Below are 25,584 nucleotides of genomic sequence, written 5' to 3' on the forward strand. Positions count from 1 at the left end.
ACTCTAACTCACCTACTGATGGGGGCAACTTAACTACAAAAATATTTCCACAGCAGAGAGAAAGCTGAATTTTGTTACACACAGAATCCAACAACCCCTAATAATTACATAATTATAACAATTCTCTCTCGCGCGCTTTAAACTTACCTATGGAGATTGGATTTACATTGGTTGGTAGTGTTGAAACACTGCTTTTCTGCAATTAGCTAGAAGAGGAATTAAAAGAGAGGTTCTAAAGAGCCCGTAACATACTGCTATTATCCAGAAATGCCTTTCCCCTTGGCCAATATCGTTCTCTAATGCTTACTCCCTAGTAAGTCATGCTCAGAAAAAGGTCTTTTCCAAAGTTAATTAAAAGTTTCCAGGCGGCAGGTGAAGCTCATGTTATTGCTTTCCTTGGACTGGTTGGGGGATTAGTAATTGCCCATTAATTATTCACCTTCTATTTCCCACAAAAGTGAAGCGCTAATTACTGATTTGCTTTAATTTCCTTGTATTTTGTGGTGAAATAACCCAATTTTGCTGTAAAAGAAAAAGCAGCAATAATGAAATAAAATTAATAATTAGACACTAATTCATCATGACTCCACCAGCTAAGCTGAACAGAGAGCACTGAAATAAGTCAACCTGCAACAGGAAACTTTTGATTAAAGGCATAGAAGCCCTTAAAGTTTCAGCAGCACTTGCATTTTATTGCCCCCTAAAATTGACAAGAGATCAGGCCTACGGTAAAAGCAAGAAAAATAAAATCACATGAAAGCACAACACTGAAAACACTGAAATGGAACGATTTATCAGAGATATAATCTGGATAATAATTCCTGAGAAAAAGTCTTGTGCAGAAACAATCAAAGTCTTATAGCAATAGCAGCCAGTGCTCCAGTACAGATAGCATATGCTGAATGTTTGGTTATGGAAGTTCTGAACAAACCTAACACTGGGAGAGGTAGACTCTCTAGGAAATTATATTTGTAAGCAGAATGTAAACTCTGTTTGGAGGGGATGCACACACAACAACTGCTTACATCAGCCAAGATGCAACCTGCTGTGAAACAACAGTGGCAAAGAAGATGCAGATATGATACATTTGGCCCTTTCTTAGGACAAAATTCAACCCCCCACTCCACACCAGATGCTTAAAGCAGCTTCAGAGGAAAGTAGGGAGGATGATTGGGCCCCAAACCATTCCATAACCAGATTAGGATCCAGCAGATCTCAGACTGGCTCAGCCCCAACCCTTCCCCATCATTGGAACACCCATTGTTAGGGTTTTTTGCTGGGCTCTGCTGGTGAAGCAACTGCAACATGTCTCCCACCCACACATTGGGCAGTCCAGTGTAAATAAAGTTTGAATTGCTCTGTTAGCCTTCCAACCTATAACAACTGCATAACTGGGAAACTTATACTGTGGAAAGAGCAAAGCAGACTCTTAGGGAACAAGATCCGTATCATGCATTATAATGTTTTCCTTGAAGACAAAGTAGAATATTCATTTGCTTGCTCATCTGCTGAAATTCTTGCTGCAGCTCCTGGCCATGGCCCCCAATGAGCTTTCCCAGCCTTGCCTCTGGAGGCTGCTTTTGCAATGGAGATGCTGTTCACTGGGCAACAGCCCAAAGAAATGTTCAATGTAAGGAAGCCAACCACAATTAAGGTGAAAAACCCTGCTACAGATCAATTATGAGCAGGCTGGTCAGATAGGGAGCCAAGATCTATTTTGGTACATTACAGACCCCTTTATGGCAGAAGGAGCAGAGCTAGTCTAACCTGTATCTCAGGCAAGCATTCTTCGTGCTGCATCACTCACAAGCCATCTTTGATGTGAGAGATAACCCTAAGGGGGGGCAAGTGGTCCTAAATTGTAAAGGGGGTAGGGGGTGTATTATAATCAGAAGGAGGCACCAACACTAGCCTAGGAGCTTTAGGTCAGCAGGCTTAGGGAATAGGTCAATGCATAAGAAATGCAGTTCATTAAAACAAATGAAAAGCTTAAAAACAATTATATATAATATATTATAGCAGGTGAGAAATCCAGGGCTATAAACAACAAATCACTCTTCTCCAAATACCTAGGTAAGCAAATGAATCTTCAATAGATGTCAAAATACTGATGCAGTGGGGGAGAAAGTATAGAATGGTAGGTTAGTGGCAGGTGGAATCAAGCAGCAGTTGCTACTCTGGTATATACATCACATTAAACCACAGTTGAAATAAACTATGGTTTAGAAATTGCAGGTGCTTTACTCATAGAACCACGGAATTGTATAGCTGGAAAGGAACCCGGGGCCATATAATCCAATCTCCTGCAATGCAGGGATCTTTTGCCCAACACGGGGCTTGAACCCACAACCTGGTGATTAAGAGTCTCATGCTCGACTGACTGAGCTACAGTATGTTCCTTGACTGGGTCTCCTGATGTTTTCACTTTCATTTAAAAGCAGCTGTGGCAGGCTCTAATTATTATCAGAGTGGTGTCTCTTGGGGAAGGCATTTTGCACCTACTGCCTACTGCCCTGGAGGCTGCAGAACCACAGTGGAAAAGAAACCCTGGTCCCATCATCTCCTTTGGGCAAAGGTACAAGAGGCACCAGGTGCTATTCAAGCGAGAACACATGCAAGGTAAAATCGGCCTAGCCTGGAGCAGATATAAATGTCCTCTTATAAGCTCACCTACTTTAATCTGGCCTTGAAGAACTGTTCTCCCCCCTCTTAACATTCGCCTGCTCTCCTCCCCTTCTGTTCTGTGTCTTGTCTTTTTAGTTTGCAAGCCTGATGGCAGGGCCTCTCTTCTCTCTCTCTTGCTGCCTCTTTTTATTATTATGATTATTATTGATGTGAGCTGCTCTGGGAGGCAATTGTCTGAAAAGCAGGATAAAAATAAAGTCAACTGTCTAAAAAGGAGAATCAAAAAGAATAGGAAATAAATGACAATGTTAACCATTTCTCCAGTTTAAATCCACCACTGTACAAGGTCCTGTTTCCCTATTTAGGATGAAGAAAAGGTACCGCCCACAGTCCACACACAATGTGGCTGCTCTGATAAAAATCGGAGTCCCCACAGCTGCTTCTAAAGTTGGGGGGAGACATCAGGACACCTTATCATGGATCTTCTGTGTTGTGACATTTGGTCCACAAATTACCCATTGATCTATTAGTCCAGAGCTGTCTATTCCTACTTTTCACCAACCTGGTGCTCTCCAGATGTCTTGGACTACAACTCCCATCAGCCCCAGCTGGGTTGGAAAAACATGGTCTACTATTAACTGGCAGCAACTTTCCAAGATCTCAGCTGGGTGAGGCTGTTGGGAGTTGTAGCCCCAAAGATCTGGCAGGCACCAGGTTGGCAGAAGCTGATCTACTCTTAATTGAAAGTAGCTCTCCAAGATCTCAGGACGGCAGCAACTGCTGTCTAGGTCTTATTACATATTGTTTTAAATATGGTTGTGGGATGAGGGGGGGGGGGTAATTTGTTTGCTCTGTTTTTGTTCTTGTTTTTATTACGTACAGTCATACCTCGGGCTAAATATGCTTCATGTTGAGCGCATTCAAGTTGCGCTCTGCGGCAACCCGGAAGTAACGGAGCACATTACTTCCGGGCTTCGCCGCTCATGCATGCGCAGGCGCTCAAAATGACGTCACGCGCATGCACAGAAGCAGTGAAAAGCAACGCGCGCGTGCACAGACGTGCCATCGCTACTTACGTTTGCTTCTGGATGCAAATGGGGCTCTGGAATGGATCCCGTTCACATCCCAAGGTACCACTGTATGTTAAATTTTTATTTTGTATTTTTATGCTGTGATCCACTCTGAGATCTTTGGATGAAGGGTGGCATACACAAAAATATGAAAATATGAAACTGCTAGAGATTCGATCATGGAAATATGGCAATATATGTGGCTTTACCACGAAGCTATTGTTCCTCCCCAAAGTTTCATGCAAGCAACTCTGGGCAAGCGGTTCCTTGGTTTTCTCTCTCTGTCCCAGAGGAAAAGTATGATGCACTCACTCTTTCCATCGCCCTGAAGTCAGGCTAATAATACTGTCCTTCTCCCACCCACTGCAAGCAAGCAAGCAAGCAAGCACGCACACACACACACACACACACACACACACACACAAACAAGCACACTATCAGCTCCACTTGAAGACAGAACACAAAGAGCTCAGCAGGTTGAGTAAACCTAACAATTTTACTTCCAGCAGAAAAGCTGCAGCGAGCCTAAGGGCCTGACTCTGATCTCAGCAGACTAAATTTCATGTGTATCTAAGGCTGAACTGGGCACGGCCATGAGATTATCAGGAACCCCACCCATCTTGCCCGCACTTAAAAACAACTCTAGAAAGACCTTAAAGTGGCAGTTTAGTTCCTCTATCCCTGGCCCCACCCTCAGCCAATTCCTTTCCCAAGCATGCAGAATTAATTGGTGAAGGAGAGAGTACTTTTGCAAGGAGTTTGCTGCAGTCATGCAAGTGACTGTGAGGAAAGGAACAACTTAGTTACGTACTTCTCTTCTGTCTTACCGCACAACAACCTATGATTTAGCCCTAGCATCCTGAACTAAAGTCCATTTTCTACGGTGGTCACCAAGAATGGTTGAGAATGGGGATAGAATAGAGCTGAGTTTTGAGCTAGTACCCATCTGGTTCAACTCTTGACTTGGCAATCAATGCAGTGAAGGTTTTAGGCCTGTCTTCCCCAACCTGGTGCCCACCCCAGATATTCTGGACTATAAACTCCATTATCTGTGACCACTGTCTAGATTGAACATTGGCTGGGTGGAGCCTGTGACTGAAAAGGGAAGTCTGTCTCAAGAGGTAGAGCCATCCTACAGGTTAGTTAGTTCAAGATGGAACTCAGCGTGATAAAGACTGCACTGGCTGTCAGTTCTTTTCTGGGCCCAATTCAGGTTTTGACCTATAAACAGCTTAAGGACTGCAATACCTCAAGGACCGTCTCTCTGCATATGAACCAACCTGGACCCAGCAATCATCATCTAAGGCCCTTCTTTGTGTGCCAGAGAGGTCCAGAGGGCAGCAACACAAGAACGGGCCTTTTCCGTGGTGGCTCCCCGCTTGTGGAATGCTCTGCTCAGGGAGGCCCTCCTGGTGCCTTCATTACCTATCTTTAGGTGCCAGGCAATAACATTCCTCTTCTCCCAGGCCTTTGGCTGATTAAATAATACATGGCCTTTTAAACTGAGGGTTATTCTTTTTGTTTGTTATTGTGGGTTTTTTGGGTATGTTTTTTGTTGTAAATCGCTCTGTTGTCTTCGGATGGAGGGCTGTACAGTGGACACTTGGGTTGCGAATGTGATCCATGCAGGATGCATGTCCGCAACCCGCAGCGGCACGTCTGTGCACGCGCGGATTGCGATTTGGCGCTTCTGCACATGCATGACTGCTGGAACCTGGAAGTAACCTGTATTCGGTACTTCCAGGTTTCGGTGGTCCACAACCCGAAAAAACGCAGCCTGGAGCATCTGGAACCCGAGGTATGACTGTATAGAAATGTAATAAAAAAATAAAATAAAAAATACATAAGGAAATGCAAACCTGGGAGATAGCAAATTACTTGACAGTAAGAATCTTCTGAGACCCTAAATGAGTTGATTTACCTTAAGGACCACCTGCCTCATTCGACCCTGTCCATAATCTTAAGATATGCGTCAGAGTTCCTTCTTGTTTGTCCATTGTTGAAATTGGTTAGGTTGGGAAGCACACTATAATGAATCTTCTGGCTGGTAACTGCTCTTGCAGTTAACTTTTTTCTTCTTGCATTCAAAAAAGCTTTAAAACACACTATTGCCTTTCTTAACAATTCCTTAAGAGGAATTTTGGTGACCTAATTCAACACCTTTCATGCACTGGTTTGTCTGTATTCCTTCAGTGCTTCATGCTGTGTCAGAGGTTCTATTATTTTTATTTCTCCATACAGTGCTTTGTGAGGGTCTGGCCCTAAACTAATAAATAACTGGAATGAATGAATGAATGAATGAATGAATGGTGAGTGTTTGAGAGTTCAAGGTGACACCAGGATTCCAAAGTCCAGGAGCAACAACAACAAAAAAGAAATGCAGCAGACACATAATAGATTGGGGGGGGGGGTAGGAATGCGTCTGACAAAGTGGGCTCCGAGTCCATGAAAGCTTATGCCACCATTAATTTGTCTTTAAGGTGCCAGCCCACAAGTCTCTTTGTTGTGTTTGATGAAAGACGTTAACATGGCTACCACTCTGGAAATGTTTGGAATGGCAGACAGAGAAAGGAACTATAGTTCAGACACAGGCACACATCACTGTCCATTTAACAAAAAGCTAAAGCCAAATCACTTGGCAAGATCTTTTCGTCTTCCTACAAGACAACATCCCAGTAAAAGCAGATAAACACTGGTGGTGTTGACAAGAACTGCACACTTGTTTTATGTGATTTAACAAGAATCCCCCTCCCCTAATGAGTCAGAAATTAAGGACTTAAGCTGTGGATTTAAGGCTGTGTGGAGATAAACTTTCGATCCAAAGCAATGTTTCAAGATGAAGCTGGAAAGCTAAGAGTTTTGGAGTGACGCAGTCAGGAAAAAATGCCGTTCGCCATTTTGTGAGGCATTGTGGGAGCTCTTGGGTCTGGGAGGAGAAAGAGAGAAATAGAGTTGTTTACATATCGTGAATCAACTCCTCGGTGGGACTTAAGAGCGACAAATGCCAAAATTTACGATGGACAAAGTGATGTTATCTACGAAGGAGATATATGGAAACCATCTGGACTTAGTGAAGGAACGGGAAATCCACACAGGATTATTACACTTGCTATCGGCTTAAGGAGACTAACAGAAGAGATCGTAAAGGAAAAAGAGAAATTATACGAACAAGATATGATGTGGCAACACCAAGATAAGACTGGATAGAATTATGAACTTTGTTTGGACTGATTGGGACTGATTTGGACATTAACGCAGTAATAAGAAGATGATCTGAATTCCCCTTTGGATCTTGAAGTATGGGTTCCCCCAACAAAATTTAAAAATTTGGCTTTGTAATTCGGAATTTATATGATGTGATTTAATTTGATGTGATTGGCCAGTTAATAAAAATTATTTTTTTTTAAAAAAAAAAAGAACTGCACACTTGAAGAGGCTTTGACATATAACCCTTTTATCACACAATACAACTCTGTAGAATGGGTCCAAGTCAGAAACAATTTGGCAGTGGAGACCAGACTGTTGTGGTTGAATGAATCACAGGAGATGCTCGATTTAAAATCTATCACAAAGGGTCTTTCAGATGAACAGGAGGCAAGAAAGTACCTCTCCCTTACAAACTAGCAACATTTGCTGCCCAGACCCTGGAGACCACATGGTTATAAGGAACCGACTCATCTATGCAGCTTGGTGTGCTAGAGCAAACAAGGTGCAAAAAAGGTGGTGGATAAGATTAGCATTTGCACAATGTTTCAAAAGTAAAGTACAAGGATTGTTACTGAAGGAAGGCAAATGAAGAAGTCCAGGTGCCATCTCCTTCCTTCTGAAGTTGGTATCTTTTTTAGAAACCTGTTCAAGGCTGCAGAGATTCAAGGAAAGTTATGCAACTTTAATATGGGGGTGGGAAGGGTAATTCTTTAGTTAAGACAACACAGGACTGTTGTGCTCCAGCTCTTGCAGTTTACAGTGTGCTTGCGAAGGTTACCAAGCAGATTTTGAAAAATGGTTTGCAATCTGGCTTGAAAGGTTCTGAAATAAAACATAGGCCCAGGTCAGATCTTTCCTGCAGACAGGTGTCAATATGCTGCACAAGGATCATAACCGCAATCACAATGTGAGCCCATGGAATGTGCCTTCTCCTCGTCCTTTAGAGAAGCCCTTGGTGGAATCTGAAGCCTGTATAGCACCTAACAGAGCCTTATTTGAATGTCTGCCATCTCCTCCCACATTCCATCTGACACTGTGACCAGATGCAGACTCCACTGCTGCACCATCAGCCAGCATTTTTGCTTCTCATCTCCTCACCCCATCTCATGAGGATCCTGGAGAACTCAAGAGTTTGCCCTAATATGCGTTTCGACCTAATATGGATTTTTGAACCTTTTAAGTGTTTCCTTATTCATAGATATCCATAACTGAAAACTAGATGAGATGTATCCATATGCAGCGAGATTTAATTGCATGGTGGGAAAATCCCCGTCCGCCCGCCAGCCAGCATTTCCTCCCTGAAACTTCTTATTGTTATAAGACTTCCTTCCTGATGGGGGATGCTTCCTATCGCAGAGCTGCACATGGAATGAATCGGGCCTAAGGGAAGGGACACATTGGCAAGGAAATTGTTCCTATAGCTTCCCACTCACCTATGTTTTACTTTAAGGAACGCGGGGGGCGCTGTGGTTTAAACCACAGAGCCTAGGGCTTGCAGATCAGAAGGTTGGTTGTTCAAATCCCCGTGACGGGGTGAGCTCCTGTTGCTCTGTCCCTGCTCCTGCCAGCCTAGCAGTTCGAAAGCACGTCAAAGTGCAAGTAGATAAATAGGTACCACTCTGGCGGGAAGGTAAACGGTGTTTCCGTGCACTGCTCTGGTTTGCCAGAAGTGGCTTTGTCATGCTGGCCACATGACCCGGAAGCTGTCTGCAGACAAATGCCGGCTCCCTCGGCCAGTAAAGCAAGATGAGCGCTGCAACCCCAGAGTCGTCCGCAACAGGACTTAACGGTCAGGGGTCCATTTACCTTTACGTTTTGCTATAAAACTCCTGCACACACTCAGAGTTGTACTGCATGATAATCAAAAGAAGATCAGGCTAATGGCCCATCTTGTCCATGACCCTGTTCACCTAGTGGCAAAGCAGGTGCCCATGGCACGTCCGCATGCCAGACCCAAGCAAAACCACCCTCCCCTCTTGCAGTTTCCAGCAGCTGGTATTCAGGAGAACACACCTTCTGACCATGGAGGCAGAGCAGCCATCTTTGTGTCAGGATTTGGCAGTGACCCTGGCATGCCACTGTATTTTGGTCCTACATGGCTCCCAAGCACTTGACAGCAAAACATAATCCCAGTGTTGGGTGCCAGGCTCTTTGAAGCATATAACCAAAAGGAAACAACTTTTGCCAGGGCATCAGCAGTAATAGAAGCCGTCCTGCACCTTTGGCACCAGAGTTTTGTGAAATGCATTTAGAAACCTGGACACAAGCCCTGAAATTATTACTGTTTGTTATTAAATCCCTGTCTCCTAGTCCTATACTCAGCACATGCAGAGAGAGAAGGGGGGGGGATCACAGCCTGGACACTTCCTTTACTTCCTTTTAGAGCAGAAAGATGGAATCCTGTCAAACACAGAGGTGTTCCCTCCTTCTCCCAAAGGGATCCTCACACGGCAAGCTAAGAGATTCCCCCAGCTTGGCAGATGGGTTGTCCCCTACAGAATTTCCGCTGAGCCTCCATGTGGGGCTATCTGCATGCTACTGGCTCACAGGGTGGGAGGATGGGATTGTTTTGAAGAGAGCCTCTCCTCCTTTTGAAGCCAGATCCTGAGGATCTGGGAATGCAAGTGATGCAGCAAAGAGAGATTTCTGGCACACAGTGCCTGCCAGCCAGTTATCACAAGCGAATCAGAGGAAAGGACGCCTGCGAGGACAAACATTAAAAATACATGGGAGGACTGACAACTCAGGGAAGCAGTTTTTCAGCTTGGGGAAAAAAATAATCCTCATCCAGGCATCCCGTGGTCTCTCCTCATGGCAGCATTAATTTGAGTTAGGTAAACCCTTCCCTGGGTTTCCAAAGTCACCAGGGGAAATAACAGATTCAAAGGTGACACTTGCTGCTTCTAGGAATTTCCCACTCACTCTCAACAGACCAGACAACTGTTTCTTGGGTGTAGTTTAAGTTTAGGAATGATTACTGTTGCAGAACACCTCCGTATTTGGACATCTGTAACTTTCTTTTCAAATGTTTACTAATTCCCAAAAGCAGGGAAGAACCTGCAACCCTCTGGCCCCATCCACTACTGAAACATGGCCCCAGGAATTTTGCTGATAAACAAATGTGGCCCTCAAGTTGGAAAATGTTCCTCACCCCTGGTCTAGAAGTTCTTTAGGCCCTTTAGGTCTGAAGCTGCTTTTAGACTACAGTGGTACCTCAGTTTATGAACTTAATCCATTCCAGAGGTCTGTTCTTAAACTGAAACCATTCTTAAACCAAGGTGCGCTTTCCCTAATGAGGCCTCCTGCCACCCTTCCACAGTTCGAATTCTGTTCTTACACCAAGGTAAAGTTCGCAAACTGGGACACTACTTCCGTTTTTGCAGAGTTTGCAAACTGAATAGTTCGTAAACAGGACTGTTCTTAAACTGAGGTACCACTGTAGTGGCTAAGAGATACCGCACAACTGTTCTACTGTTTTCTCCTCCCTTATCTCACTCTTGCACACATCCACAACAGTCCCTTGTCATTCTGAGACTTCAAATCCACACATTTCTCTGAACCAGCTAGTCTGCCACCTCTGGTTAGCCTTATACCTCCACTGTACAGGCACACTAGCAGAAGATAGGATGATGTATGCATTCCTTGAAAAACATATATACACAGTGTAATAATTCCTAGAGAGCTTTTGAAAGCACAATCTCCAACATTCATGGAACGCAGCAAGCTGCCTGGAACCTAGATCAGAACTGGCTCTGCAGGGCTTCAGATGGGTCTCCCTGCCTGCGGATCGCAGGGACGGAACCTGGGACCACACTCAACTACTGCCCTTTGTGGTTCACTGAGATGTTATATGGGGTTTTTTTCCATTGATAAATCTGCCTGTATACTAGGGATGCCTGAAGTTTGGTCACCATTTTTCAACTAACCGACCTGATTTGCACTTCCTGGATTATTTGAAGGGAAGGAGCTAAATTGTCCAGTTTTTGTACTTCTCCAAGCACAGCTCTTGGCTCAGAAGGAAAAAAATAAAAGGAGATACAAAAAAAAGTGAATTTTAAGATTAAACGCTCAAAAACACATACATTAAAATGTGGCTTTTTATTCAATTTAAAAAATAAATTGCAGAATGGTGAGGAAGTGAGATAGAAGTGACTTCTATGAAATGGCACATGCAAAACTGTCCAGTACCAGAAACAAAACTGATTTGTCCTTCCTTACATGTAAGATCTGAGCAGAAGAAACTGGATTGTTGGGAGCCCGACTGGGAGCCCGACTCTGCTCACAGATTCAGGGTTTGCTATTTATTAGATTTCCTGTTGGGTTTGTATCCTGGAAGCTTCCACATAAATGCTCTCATGAAAGCTAACAGCTACATGGCAAGCAAACAATTGCTTAAACAAAACACTACTGCCACAGATAAAAACAATCAATGAAGTTCTGCCTTCCCAGGCCACAACCAGTTCCTGCCAGATGGCTTTTGCTTGCAGTCAGGCTCCACCCTTATTAATCTTACCATTTTGCCCTTCAACATTGGCATGCTAGCAGTCCTGGCATCGTGTCCAACCAATTGAGAGATATCCACATGTACTGGCAAGAAATGGATATGGAAAAGTTGATGCCAACCGTCATGACCCAAACTTCTCACCCTCTCAATCAGGTATTCATAGGGCTGTCTATGGTTTGTGATTATAAATCCAAGGTACGTGACAATAACACCATAGCTCTAGCCTGAAGGAAATTTGTAACTGCATACACGCACATGCGCAGAAACACACACATTTATTTTGCTCCTGTTCTTTGGGAGGGCGGGCAGGAACTATGCAGAAAACTGAACCTTCAGTTTGTGATCACTGGAATCCTGCTCAGCCTGTTCTGGCTTTTGAAATTTCACTGGGTACTGCCCAAAATATTTTCAAACTGATCTTCACAATCATAAGGACTAGAGACTAGAAAAATAGTGACGCTCCATAGACTTCCATGCTTGTATGAGGATGTAATGGAAGCACAAAACTTATCTGGCCCTGACCGTTCAATATATTACATTTCCAATGGATTCTATAACTGGTTCGCATGGGTGTTTGTATCTGAGTTAGCAATGGTACTACACTCCCAAATACATTTAGTTTTAGTTTAATTATCTCACTCAAGCTTCTCCACACCTCTCAGCTAATGTCTGGCAAGCAAACTCACCCTGCAGGGCATCCCTCAAAGTGGAGAAATTAATTCACAGAAGAACATTCATAGAAGGAAAACAAGAACAAGAATCCCAGGGGGGAGAGAATGAATTCTTGGATGGGGTTTCACTGTAACTCCAAAACTGAAACTCCATCTTTCTCAGTAGATGGCAATTCTAAAAAGCTCACTTTAAACAGCCATACTTCGGGTTTCCCACCAGCTCCTTCATTTTTGCAGTTCACACAAATCACCCTCAGTCTGGATTCTATTCCTGTAGTAACCTTAGTGTGAAAACTACTTTGGCGGCATCTCTGTGGAGAATCGTGTCAACATTTTTTACTGCCACTTTCTCTCAGTCAGCTCACAGTGCATGCTTTACACCAGGAAAATAAGTATTTTGGCTACAAACTGCCTAGTAATGACTAGAAAATCCTTATCTAGCTTGCCATTTTCAGGGAAGAAATCGTAAGTAGTTACTCCACATTCCAGATTACCCTTTGAATGCAGTTTTGCCTGACATACTTGGAACTACTTCTGGCCCTTCAAGTTCGACCCCAATGCGTGTTGACTCACAAGGAAGTCCCACTTTGTTCAATAGAATTTCCTTCCAAGTAAGGGCACACAAGATTTCTGCCTGAATCTGTTTTGTACACCTTGCATGTTGCCGTTTACACACACACAAAAGGAGCTGTGCCTCTCCAAACACACAGCAGACACTTGCCAGAGAGATAAGGAAACTACTCGTCTAAAACATACAGTGGTACCTTGGGTTACAAACGCTTCAGGTTACAAACTCCGCTAACCTGGAAGTAGTACCTTGGATTGAGAACTTTGCCCCAGGATGAGAACGGAAATTGCGCACCGGTGTTGCGGCGGCAGCAGTGGGAGGCCCCATTAGCAAAAGTGCACCTCAGGTTAAGAACGGTTTCGGGTTAAGAACAGACCTCTGGGACAAATTAAGTTCATACCCCAAGGTACCATTGTACTGCTCCCTTTCACATATATAGGTGACCAAAAAAACACGAGGCAGCCCTTAAACCAGCAGGTGGGGAACCTGCAGCCCTCTGGGTGCTGCTGGACTACAACTCCCATCACTCCTAACCATTGGGGTGGGCTGACAACATCTGGGGGTTGGACTAATGACCCCTGAGGTATCTTCCAACTCTATTGATTCCATGGAGGGTTGCACCTGACCTTAAAGCTACTGGAGGAGCTCTCTAAAGGCAACTCAGCCTAAAGGGAATTCAAAAGATACCTGCTTGCGCTCTGCTCTGAACCACAGCATAGGCTTAAACAGAGGGATGAGCAAACCGAGAGGAAAAAACACGGTCAGAGAGGCCAACTGTAAAGAGCAGGAAAGACAAGGGATAGTGGTGGAATGCCTATTGCCAGCCTGCAAAGCAATTAAGTTATTTTTGGCAGCAGAGTGAGGGGATTCCTATCTTGAAACTCTCTTAGGAGCTTAAAATAGGCAGCGTTATTTCCTCCCACTAATAGCTGCGACCCTGCAATTGCTGTGGTGGCCAAGAGCTGTCTGGACCCTGGAAGTATTATCAAACCACAGGTCCTTGCTCTCGGCCATGAACTGGTCTGTGCTATCAAACAAACTTTTTAAAAGCTGCTTTTGGGTGAACTAAATAAAGGCTACCAAGAGCTTGTAGGGACTAAGAGGCTTCTACACAACGTTCCCCACCAAACAATGCATTGGTCTTGCTTCCTAGCACACATCAAATACATAACCATGACATACTGTATAGAACACACAGTATTGGCTGGTGGGGCAGAAGAGCTTACCTGACCTCCTGTCACTAGTGTGGCTGTGGCTTACTGGGAGGGAGATTGCAGTGAGGTTGGGATGGTGCAACTGCACTAACAGGAGTGCCAGGTTTGCTCCGCCACTGGGTTTGCACCATGTCAACCTCCCCACTGCCTCGCCTCTTCCAGTACGCTGCAGCAACAACGGTAAGGCCCACAGCCCCACCCTGTTGACTGCTACTGCACACCACACACCATGCCCTCTTGTTTTAGAGCAACTGTTGTACAATATCTGAAAAGAAAGGTCAACTTAAGCATTTTAAAGAAGGAGATGGTCAAAAATAGCTTTATGTGTTGTTGCTTTATGCAAATGAAAACAGCCCTTTGTTCTCTTCTGATCTACTTGCTCTGCTTGGGAAAATGCACCCGTTCCATATCCCTTTCTCTGAAATGCTTTGCTTGATCAAAGGTTTCCCTGGCAATTGCTCTCATAAACTTGAAATGTTTTCCTTCCTAGAAGTAATCAATGTCCAATTATCCTTTTAAACATTCAGTTGGCAAGTCGCACCAACCAAATTCCTACTGAGTGAAACAGGTCACATCCACACCATATGTATAAAGCACATGTCTTCCCTCAAAGAATTGTGGGAACTGTAGTTTAAGGGAGCCGGAATTGTAGTTCTGTAGGGGAGTACACTACAGTTCCCAGGATTCTTTGGGGAATAATAATAATAATGTGTGCTAAATGTACTTTAAAGGTATGGTGTGGGTGTGACCAGTCTTCTGCTGTCTGTCCTCCTTGTCATCCTACACCCAAACCTTACAAGTAACTAAGTAGCCTGAGATCTCTCCCATGTCTCACATGATCTGCACAAGATGCCATTTACTGGTTCAAAAAATAAATATGGACCAATTCTGCCCCAGGCTTTGTGGCTTTTCTTGGTCTTAGTTTTATTTTTCATGCTGTATACTACCTAGATAGATAGAGAGAAGCTGAGCTCAAGTCTTTGTAGGAGTACCTGGTGTCAAACAGAGGCTGCAGGGTTACTTGTCCTGCTAGACTAAAGATATCTGCCAACCTAGGGGAAAATCTATGGTGTTCTAACTAGAAAGGTGGGAGTAGCTGGCAAATGACTCCACTTGCAGCTGTCAGGATGAGGAGGAACTAGAACCCCAATGAACATGAGCCACTTCCTGAACAAGGATGGGTAGGGTGGATGATCTGTTCAGATAGCTCAGTTGGCAGAGCATGAGATACTTAATCTCAGGGTTGTGGGTTCGAGCCCATGTTGGGCAAACATTTCCTCCATTGCAGGGATCTTTGTGGTCCCTTCCAATTCTATGATGCTATGTTGATGGCATTACACATGCTGTCAGTAGAACTGACCAATATGGGAAAGGAACTAGCTAAAGATGTGGTATTCTGGCTTCTATTGTGATCCACCCTATATTTTGCCTCTATTGCCTTTGGTTATTGTCTGAAGAAGGCAGCAGGGTCCTGGGGGTTAGATTACAAAAGGGGTCCTTGGTTTCACACTTAACACTCTGGCTGCACAGCAATCATTTCAGTATAACTGAAAGCACAAAACCTATCTGCAGATCATCAGGTGACATGACTGCACACGTCTTTTTCTCCAAAAGTATGTGGAATGAATCACAGGATGCAGGTGGCGCTGTGGGTTAAAGCCTCAGCGCCTAGGGCTTGCCGATCGAAAGGTCGGCGGTTCGAATCCCTGCGGCGGGGTGCGCTCCCGCTGCTCGGTCCCAGCGCCTGACAACCTAGCAGTTCGAAAGCACCTCCGGGTGCAAGTAGATAAATAGGGACCGCTTACCAGTGGGAAGGTAAACGGCGTTTCCGTGTGCGGCTCTGGCTCTGGCTCTGGCCAGAGCAGCGATGTCACGCTGGCCACGTGACCCGGAAGTGTCTCCGGACAGCGCTGGCCCCTGGCCTCTTAAGTGAGATGGGCGCACAACCCCAGAGTCTGTCAAGACTGGCCCGTACGGGCAGGGGTACCTTTACCTTTACCTTTTATGTGGAATGAAACACAGCGACCGACTTGGGCTTCCCAGTGCAAGTATACCATGTGTACATGCTGTGGAATACATGAAGGTGATCATTGCACATCATTGTCTTCATGTGGGTTTCATGCTTTCCACAGAAGCCTTTTCAGTGAAGGAAAGGAAAAGGCAGCCAATGAAGCAGCCTTCAAACTACTACCAAGAGACGGTCCTGTTTTCACAAATATCAGGCCGCCACCCCCAGGGATCAGCTAGCACAACAATGTCTCTGACAGCCAGCATCAGGGATTTTTAGATCAGATGCAGAGTGTCTCTCTGTGGCTTGTTCTAGACAGCCAGGCTCTCAGGTGGAGTTTGAAGCACTCAGATCTCTTTTCTGCATCCAAAAGGTAAATGCCACATAGCCTGGAGAATTAAAGCTCCTTGAGTTCTGCGTGGCATGCCCACAAAATATTGCCTAAAAAGGTGCAAATCAACAGCCCAGTTGAGGGTGACTTTGGGGCTTCAGTATATTAAAAAACCCCCTAAGAAACAACTTTGCTACTGAAATCCTAAAGTCATAGCACTCCAAATTCCCTGGAGTTTAAAGGTAAAGGTAAAGGTATCCCTGCCCATCTCGCTTAAGAGGCCGGGGGCCAGCGCTTTCGGGAGACACTCCCGGGTCACATGGCCAGCGTGACGAAGCTGCTCTGGTGAGCCGGCACCAGTGCAGCACACGGAAACGCCATTTACCTTCCCGCTATAAAGGGGTACCTATTTATCTACTTGCACTTTGATGTGCTTTCGAACTGCTAGGTGGGCAGGAGCTGGGACCGAACGACGGGAGCTCACCCCGCTGCGGGGATTCGAACCGCTGACCATACAATCGGCAAGTCCTAGGCACTGAGGTTTTACCCACAGCGCCACCCGCGTCCCTGGAGTTTAGTAAGTTTAAATACAGTACATGTGGGCAACTTCAGCTTTTACTTAGCAAACCCCCAGTGGTTATCTAAACAAGGAATGGGGATCATCCTTCACCTCTGTTTGAGCTTGCAGCATCTCCTGAAATTCACCAATATAAGAGAAGCTTGTTTTTTTTAAAAAAATCAAATTGCATTCCATCCAAGCCACATTCAGGGTTAAACAAAATACCAACAACCACAAAAAAAAGTTAAAAAAAGTGAAGGCAATAGGAAAAAGAGTTCTCCTCTCCCAGAGAGAGCCAGCTTGCTGCTGGTCCTGCTTCCCTTCCCAGCAAGCTCTGCTCCTGGGAAAGTGTAGGCTGCTTTCCATATATATCTGCAAACTGTTCCATGCAGTAAGAAGGCTAATTAAAGGGAGGGCGGGAGAGAAAGACGCATGTAGAAGACCGAAAGGCAATAGTTATAAGAAGAATAGTGCCTGGGACGAGGGCTAAATTAGAACCTTATGGAGCTGTGCTTATGATAGCCCTGGAAGATCAGACCCAGGCGAGGGGTGGGGGTGGGGCAATAGTCAGCAGCTGCAAAACTATACAGAAAAGCAATAATAGGAGTGCATGCATTTAAAAAAATAAATGATGAGAAGGAAATTTTAATCTTAGGGTGGGTGTGCGTGCTGTATGCTTTCCTGTCATTTATGCCAAGGCAGATCAGCTTCACTCCTGGGTAGTTGCCAGCTTTGCACTAGGCACAAGGCTTATCTCTCTAGCCCATTCGCCACTAGCTTCTGCCGAATTATCCACTTGCACCACTTGGGACAACATGAAAAGCAAAAGTACAAATATTTTGGGTCCCTCCTCTGGGAAAGCATGGGGAGGGGAGATTCACAGCTTACTTCTGCACACCAGCACCATTTTAGATAGGTATATTATTTGCAAATAAATGTTAGCCGTGCACCTGGCTTGTTTACCTTCTCCTTTCTTCCTTCCTCTCCGCCCCTCCTCTCCCTTTCATCCTGCCCCACAATGCTCTTTCTGCAGCACTCTTTCCAACAGTGGTTGTCAGCCACGCCTAGCCATCAGAAGGAAAGAACATAGATATAATGGTCAGGGTCAAACAAGGTGCACAGACAAGTGAGAGCAATCCCCACTTCTGGCCTGTTGCTCACCAATGGAAACCCAGGTTGCCTTTTATTTTTGTAAACCAGTATATACAGTGGTGCTGTTGCTGAACACCAGATTGGTTAAAATAACTGCAGTCCTGGATTTGATCCTGGATGAAGGTGCCAATGGGTTCCTATCACTGAAAACCAGTTAACTCTGATGCCTTCTGTGCATAAAATGAGAAGAGATTCCTTGTCCCCCATGACCATTTGAACAGACAAAGGGGGAATTTCCAACATCTTCAGCTAAGAATCCAAATTGGCTGTAGATGAATCATCCCCAATTGGTGGGAGTAGAAAATGAAGTATTAGGTTTTGTAGTGAGGTATAGGATGGGACTTGAACCTCACCTTTACCTCAAGGTTAAAAGAGTTCGCATTTGAGCTCCCTGAAAGAATCTGCACTCTCATCTAGGGCATGTTTAGAAGTAGATTTGGACACTCTGCATTTAGCAAATGCAATAAACTTCCCTTGGATCCATCGACAGCTGTGGTCTTCATCTCTTGGTCTGCCTGCACATGAATCAAAGGTCTGGAAGACAGCCAGTCCCCTGCATTGCACTGGCACCGCAGAAGACAATCTAGTTCTACTCATCTGCATATGGAGAGTATGAATGGAAGCTAGGATCCAACATGCCAAGGAACTGAAGCCCCCAACCCCTGCTGCATGTCCTGTCTGTGATGCTTGCGGCCAAGAAAGGACACCGAGACAAGAGCTAGGGAGTCATCCTGGAACTTTTGCAACTATCTTTGTGGGGTGACTGTGTCAGTGGGAGGTCAGTTCCTCCTTCTTGAACAGCTCTACTTCCCACACTGAATGAATGACTACAGTGCCTCAAGAAATCCCCAAGGTGAGGAAACAGAGGTACATCAGTCACCAGAGCTTGCTTCCCTTTAGAATCTTTGTCTACCTCATTTTCTTTGTCTTTGGCTATCTTTGCCTTCCTCATTTCCCTTTACTCAGCTAAGGAGGAACCCTCAGAATAGACGCTGGCTCTCCTGACCTTTTTACTAGAGGAAACGAAACAGAAATCTGAGGTAGAAACCCTTTGTTGTGCAACAAATTCCACACACACCGTGCACAGTCAACACACCTTCCCTCAAGGTTGCACTTCTGCTGAAGGAATATCACATTTTCCAACCCCTTGAAACACTCTCAGAATACCAGTTGCTAGAAATCACAGGAGGGGAAAGTGCTCTTGTGCAGAAATCCTGCTTATCTATTTATAAAAAGATTGATATACCCTTGTATCATAAAATATATCACAGCTGTTTACAACTATATAAAAACATAAAACCTTACAGTAAAATAATAAATTACTACAAACAAGTTAAGATCAAATGAATTAAAAAGAAACATCAACAGACCATTGTGGGTAACAACAACAACAACAACAACAACAACAACTTATTATTTATACCCTGCCCATCTGGCTGGGTTTCCCCAGCCACTCTGGGTGGCTTCCAACAGAATGTTAAAATACAATAATCTATTAAACAATAAAAGCTTCCCTAAACAGGGCTGCCTTCAGATGTCTCTTAATTGCCTGCACAGGTCTGGGGGAATCTAAAAGTTTTCAGCGGGTGTTTAAAAGTTGGCACAGAAGGAGCCCACTGAATCTCTACTGGCAGGATGTTCCACAGGAACAGAGCCAATGATGCTACAGGCTTGGTTTCCCATTGTTGTCAAATGAGCTTGACCAACTTGGAGAACCACCACAGACCAGGATTGTGCTTGAAACCAGCTTGCAGGTTTCCCACAGGTATCTGGTTGGCCACAAAGAGAACCGTCTGCTGGACTAGATGGGTCACTGGCCTGATCCAGCAGGCTCTTATTATGTTCTTATTACATGGGACAGTTCCCTTCCACACAACAGACGCTGGTCTATTAGGGCAAATAGGGGGCTGCCCCACCCCTACCCAGCCTTCATGCCACCCACTGCCTGCCTCCTTACCTGGGAAATTTGAGAAGTATTAGGCAGGGGATGGCTCTGGCTGGCTGCCAGCCTCCTCTGCTCCTTAGTCCCAGTGTTGATCTTGTAGAATTCACCAGGGAGGAGGTTGGGGATAATACCAGAATTAGTTAGCTCTGCCTTTCATTGGTTCTAGCCCTGCCTGCTGAAGCCCCACCAGTCCCCAAAAGCACCAGCCTCCACTGCTCGACCTGCCCACTCACGCCTGAGTTTTATACTTGGCACAAAACAAGGAAGAAAAGTTCAAACCCATTCATCACTCGCCATCACATGCAGACAAGAGAAGGGTATGGTTCGGCTGTCACAGGAGTCTGCAGCTGAACAGATGGACCAAAATAAATGGATTCTTTAAAAGCTTAGTGGACAGAAGACTCGTAGCAAACACAAATAAAAACCAGAACATGAAAAGTCTTTTTTTTTTTTTTGTGGGACACCAAATGGCAGGCAGGTGACAAAGGAGAAATATGAAACACCTTAGGAGGGAAAAGATCTGCAGCGTTTGGCGACGCTCCTACGCTGATCTCAGTTCAAACAGCTGCAGGAAATGGAATGCTCTTTTCTGACACATTCCCCCCATTGCTGCAGCTAATCGAGTGGGAAGGGCAGAGTTTTAGCACAGCACAGCAAGGACTCCAGAACAGCTTCTCAACTGCCGGAAGTATAGATGGAAAAAGAGTGTAACAACACATGCTGTGGAAGTTGTGCTCTCAGATATTCCATGGGAATTTCTAGGAATAAATTGTTCTCAGCATAACACCACTGACTATTTCTTTAGGATGGAAAGCAACACATCTGATGGCTTCTTTGATTAATTAACACGTACATTCAATTTCTGACCCACCTTTGCTCCAAGGAGCTCAAGGTGGCAGCATGCTTGGTTTTCCTCTGCCCCATTTTATCCTTACAACAAACCTGTGAGGCAGGTTAGGCTAAGAGACAGTGACTGGCCCAAAGTCACCCAGTGAGCTTTGTGGCTGAATGGGGATTTGAACCCTGGTCTCCCAGGTCTTAGTCCAACACTCTAACCACTACACCACATTGGCTCTCTACAGAGAGAGAAATCTTCCACAGCCCAATACAGTTTGTGCCTGCCATCTAATAAACATACCACCAAAAATCAGATAACATCTTCACCAGCTGTCATTTTCAGCTTCCCAAGTCTACATAGCCTGCAACTGTAAGTTAAGCTCCTTCAATTGAATTTTGACGTGACCATTCACATTTTCTGTTTCAAGCTCCATTGGTAGGAAGGAATTGTATCTGCAAGCTTTCTACTGAAAATTGGACGTGTAGTCCATCCACCACCGCGACCTCAATAAGCAATTCTCTCCACCATGACAGGCGGAGCCAGAGTTGAGATTACTGGGAAGATGTGGATGATGTGGATTTACCAGGATTCTTAGAGATTCCTAATGCATCTTGCGTGAGCCCCTTGCTTACCTCCCAATTCTTATTTGGAGGCACTCCAGAGCTTACTTTGTAAGGCATGATGCTTCACTCTTTCAAGACTTGCTCATCATTTATGATGCAAGTTGCAACATGTTAGAGCTGACTGTCAAAACTAGTTTGGAGTGTAGCAGCAGCCACTGCCTACATCCAGCAACAATATATCTCTAAAAGTGAATTTCCCACCAATGTTGCCATCATCACATCCACGTGAAAGTCGATCAGAAAACTGTGAGGCTTGTTACATTGTAATGGTTAAACTGTAACCCAAGAAAATGTCAGTTTAAATCTTTACTCAGCTGCGTAATTACTAAGTGACTATCTCTCAATGATGGTAATAATACTATTGAATGATCATATAGGGTTGTTGTAAGAATTAATAAAATAAATATACTGTATTAATATTGGTATGCACATAATCACAGAACAGCTGATGCACAAGTAGAAAAAGAAAGTCATTTTTCCTACGCAAAAATTACCTGCATAAGACACATTCTCTGAGTAATGACAATAGGTGAAAAGTGCCTGTCCAAACTAAAACACACACAAGCAGAAAAGCGTCCATCCCAACATATGTAACTTAAAACAGTAGGATTCATTGTTCCTATAGAATGAACAGAGGAGTGCTATTTTGAGATGGATGCTTTTGTACTTACTAGGTGGGAGCACGACATCTCAGCAATTCACTTCCATTGCTCTTAGTGCTAAGAAACCAAACATCTTCCCACAAACAGAAGCACTTGCTAGGGCAACGTCATCAGGCACCTGTTTACTGAATTAGTAATCACTGTGCCATTCTCTGTGTATGAGCAAGGTTGTCTGGAAAGACCTCCAGTCTGGTCCCACAAGCAACACAGAATTAGCAAATTTCTTCCATTTAATCAGCTGAACAAACTACAGGTAACGGCTTCACACACTGCATGACAACACATTCTGATTTTCCACTGAGCATGCACTTGATAAAGAGCAGCAAAAACTTCCAGCTTCCCAACAAGACTATTCCCCCCATGGCATAAGTTTGTTGCATCCACCGTTTGCATTTTTAGGGGTACTCATAAGATATTTTTTTTTGTATATGTCTAACAAATGAAATGTATGAAACTGCCCTTGGAGGCAAAATTGTTCAGCTCTGGGAGCAAGACACACACGCATCTAGAGCCAAAGCTCAAGAGTTAGTGTTTGCCCGAGTTCATCTACACAACAAAAAAACTTTTACATAGATGCCTTATTCATCTAAAAAGGCACCAGTGCTAACAATATCATTAAAGCCCATTCTTAAAATTCTGGAGCAGCCATGGAGGAGTCTGCCAACTTCTTAAGTATTATAGAACTTCAAAAACTGCATTGAGTCAACCACACAGCAAGTCAGTCTGCATCTGAGGAGGATGAAAGACCATTCTGCTTTGCACACACTTCACCATCTTCCTCCCATCTTCCCTATACATATTTGCATTCCATCCATGACATCTTCCCAGCAAATGGTGAACAGAAGCAAATCAGGATCTATATTCAATGTACACAATGAAGGACTGTGATGTGGAGCTATTCTGGAGTCTCTGAGGGTTCAGCCCCCGTAGGTGGCTCAGGAAGAAGCTAAATAAATGTAATTTGGAAAAGGAGCTCAAGAGACAGGTATTATGATGATCAGAAGCTGATGGGGGAATAGAACCTGCCTGGGATGCGAACGTGTTTTCCCTCGGCTAAAGCACTTGGTGGAAACATTCCAGATTCTAATATGTATTTTCAAATGCACTTTTGAAGCAGTGCAGGGAGGTCTCCAGACAACTACCAAAGCACTGTAGCTGTCTCAGACCTCCCCACTCCCACAGCAGCCATAATCCTGAAACAGAAATGAGAGATGTGAGTCATAGGTTTCCCACAAATCAGGCTGCTGTCTTCAGAGCTACAACATGAAACAGGATCATGGGTGCCTGTGGTAGCAATCTGGTTATCTTTACAGAGAACATTCCCTCTCCAATAACATGCTAAAGGCATCTCCCAATTCTATGCTTTCATGGGTCATTGCCAACTCTCCCTCCCCCCACTTTTTTTTTTACTGCATCACAGATAAGAGCTGTGCCAGGAACTTATGCACTGCAGACCACCGCACTCTACACCATGAAGCTGCACGCTGCAGCATGTCAATGCATTCTGCAGCAATTGGATGCATTACACGTTCAGCTGCAGCACACTGCAGTGACGTCAGGACTGCATAGCTGGCTGTCCTGACAGAGCAGACACACAGCAGCAGCAGGGGGCGGGGTAGGAATGCTAGGAACAGAAGGCATCCATGACCTGCTCCTGGCCCTTTCTTTACGGTGCCTCTCAGTGTTGCTAAATGTGATCCTTTAGCACAAAGTAGCAACACAGGAAACAAGCTAGCATGCAAAGAAACAACCCTACACAAGTCTGATCATCTGCAGATGGCAGGTCAGAATGAAGGATGGAAACTCATTATTAAAAAACAAACAGCAGCAGAAGAATGGAAGTGAATAGAAGGTGGAAGGAGGAGAGATGGGAGGGAAGACAAGGGCTGGCTTGCACATTATGTCTGCTGCACATCATGGCAAATTGCTGGCATGTCATGACTACAAAAATTGGCCAATCCTCACTACTATGCCAGAAACCTACCCCCCCCTCTCTCTGTCATAATGAAAAGCATCCCAATTACCAATGTCAAATGGTGCACTGCAGGTAACAGCTGCTACATGGAATGTTTTACAGCAGCACCCACAAGACAGGGGCTGCAACACATAAACTTGCACCAGCATGGAGCACTCCCATGTATATTGCTTCTGAACATATAGATTCCATAGAGCCATAATGGCTAATAGCTGTCAATAGACCAGTCTTTCATTTTTGTAGCCACACATTTGGAAAGGACACCTGGCTGCAGGTCAGCAAATTCCGCAAGTCAAATTCGCATCTTTCGTGAAGATGTGCTTCCTTCTGCCAATATCAATTCTTGCACAGTGAATCTGTGGCATATTTCTAGCCCTGGTCCAATTAAACCACAGACAATCATATGAAGCTAATTGGGCAATTGCCAGGAAAGAGGCGGCTGGGACCTGAAGACGACCGCCTTTCAAGGGCAGCCCTAATTTTAAAAGATTAGAAAAAAGGAAACAAAATCCAGGTTTCTCCACAGGCCCACAGTCTTCATATGACATCTATCTTGCGCAGAAATAATCTCACTGCATAATGAAAAATGTACAAAATGGTCTGACTCTGATATAACATTAAACCATGGCTTGGTATTACATCAAGAAGCCTTTAAGAACCCTTTGGCTTGTACACTTCCTCTTCCTGTTGCCTCTCCTGTTTGAAGCACACCATAGTTTGCCATTTCACCTAAACAAGCAATCTATGGTTTTTACTTGTCCTGAAAACCAGGATTGGGAACAATGGCTTGATTCCAGCTTCCAATCCTGATTTGCAGCACAAGTGCAAACCATAGTTTACTGGTTCAGGTGAAATCTCAGGGAAAGAGGAGACCACAGCAGAAAGAGAGGAAAAAGCGGAAGGGAAGACAGAAGCCTAAAGATCCTCAAATATTTATTGCTGAATTCAAATTCAGTTCTTTTTTGTGGGGGGCACCTGATGCTAAAGAAGAAAAACAAGCTAACACAACTGTTTTCTTAGGCTGAAATCATTTTTTTGCAGGCAATGGCAAACATATATATCCTGTATTCAAATGGGAGCACTTTAAGTCTTTGTGATGGGAAGATTAAACAGATGACATGAACATCCATGGACAATATTTCAACCATCATTTGTACAATATCAACCCTACCCATATATGACAAGATTTGGGCTGCTTTGACTGTAGGTGGAGACTGAATTTGCAAGGGCTTGCTAAGTGTAGGATATGGACTATCAGCCTCCAGACACCACTTGCTGCATCATAAATAACCCACCAGCGTCCCAAACTGTGGGTATCTTGTGCTGCTTTCTCTTGCTCCCACATTGTCTCTCCATAAGTTTAGGCAAACAAAGTAATTTCTAGCAACTGCAATGAGATCACAGTAAACAAGACCTGTAGACTTGTACAAAAAGCTAGGCTGGCTGAGAAATCAGAATGACAATGATGTGGAAATTATCTTGTTCTTCTGCAGAACATGGGTATTTAGTGGAAGTGCAACTGTTAAACCAACAGCCTCCAAAAGCAGAGGAAGGGCTGCTAAAAGAGAATTGAAAACGTGTGTTAATCTTGACCTCAAATTGCAAAATATTTTTTTTTTTTTTTAAAAAAGG

At 44.4% G+C, this 25,584-nt stretch overlaps 1 protein-coding gene and 1 long non-coding RNA gene across 9 annotated transcripts in view; one reads left to right on the forward strand and one right to left on the reverse strand.

Annotated features, from left to right (window-relative positions):
* ATP2B4 (ATPase plasma membrane Ca2+ transporting 4) overlaps window positions 1–25,584 on the reverse strand; it is a 166,996-nt gene that overhangs the window by 112,371 nt on the left and 29,041 nt on the right. The gene's annotated exons all lie outside the window — the stretch shown is intronic.
* LOC307219293 lies at window positions 257–25,572 on the forward strand. The gene is made up of 2 exons (XR_013840353.1): window positions 257–2,619; window positions 24,994–25,572. It is a non-coding gene; the product is annotated as an uncharacterized lncRNA (long non-coding RNA).

Source organism: Podarcis cretensis (assembly GCF_951804945.1).
Source record: "Podarcis cretensis genome assembly, chromosome: 6".
NCBI lineage: Eukaryota > Metazoa > Chordata > Lepidosauria > Squamata > Lacertidae > Podarcis > Podarcis cretensis.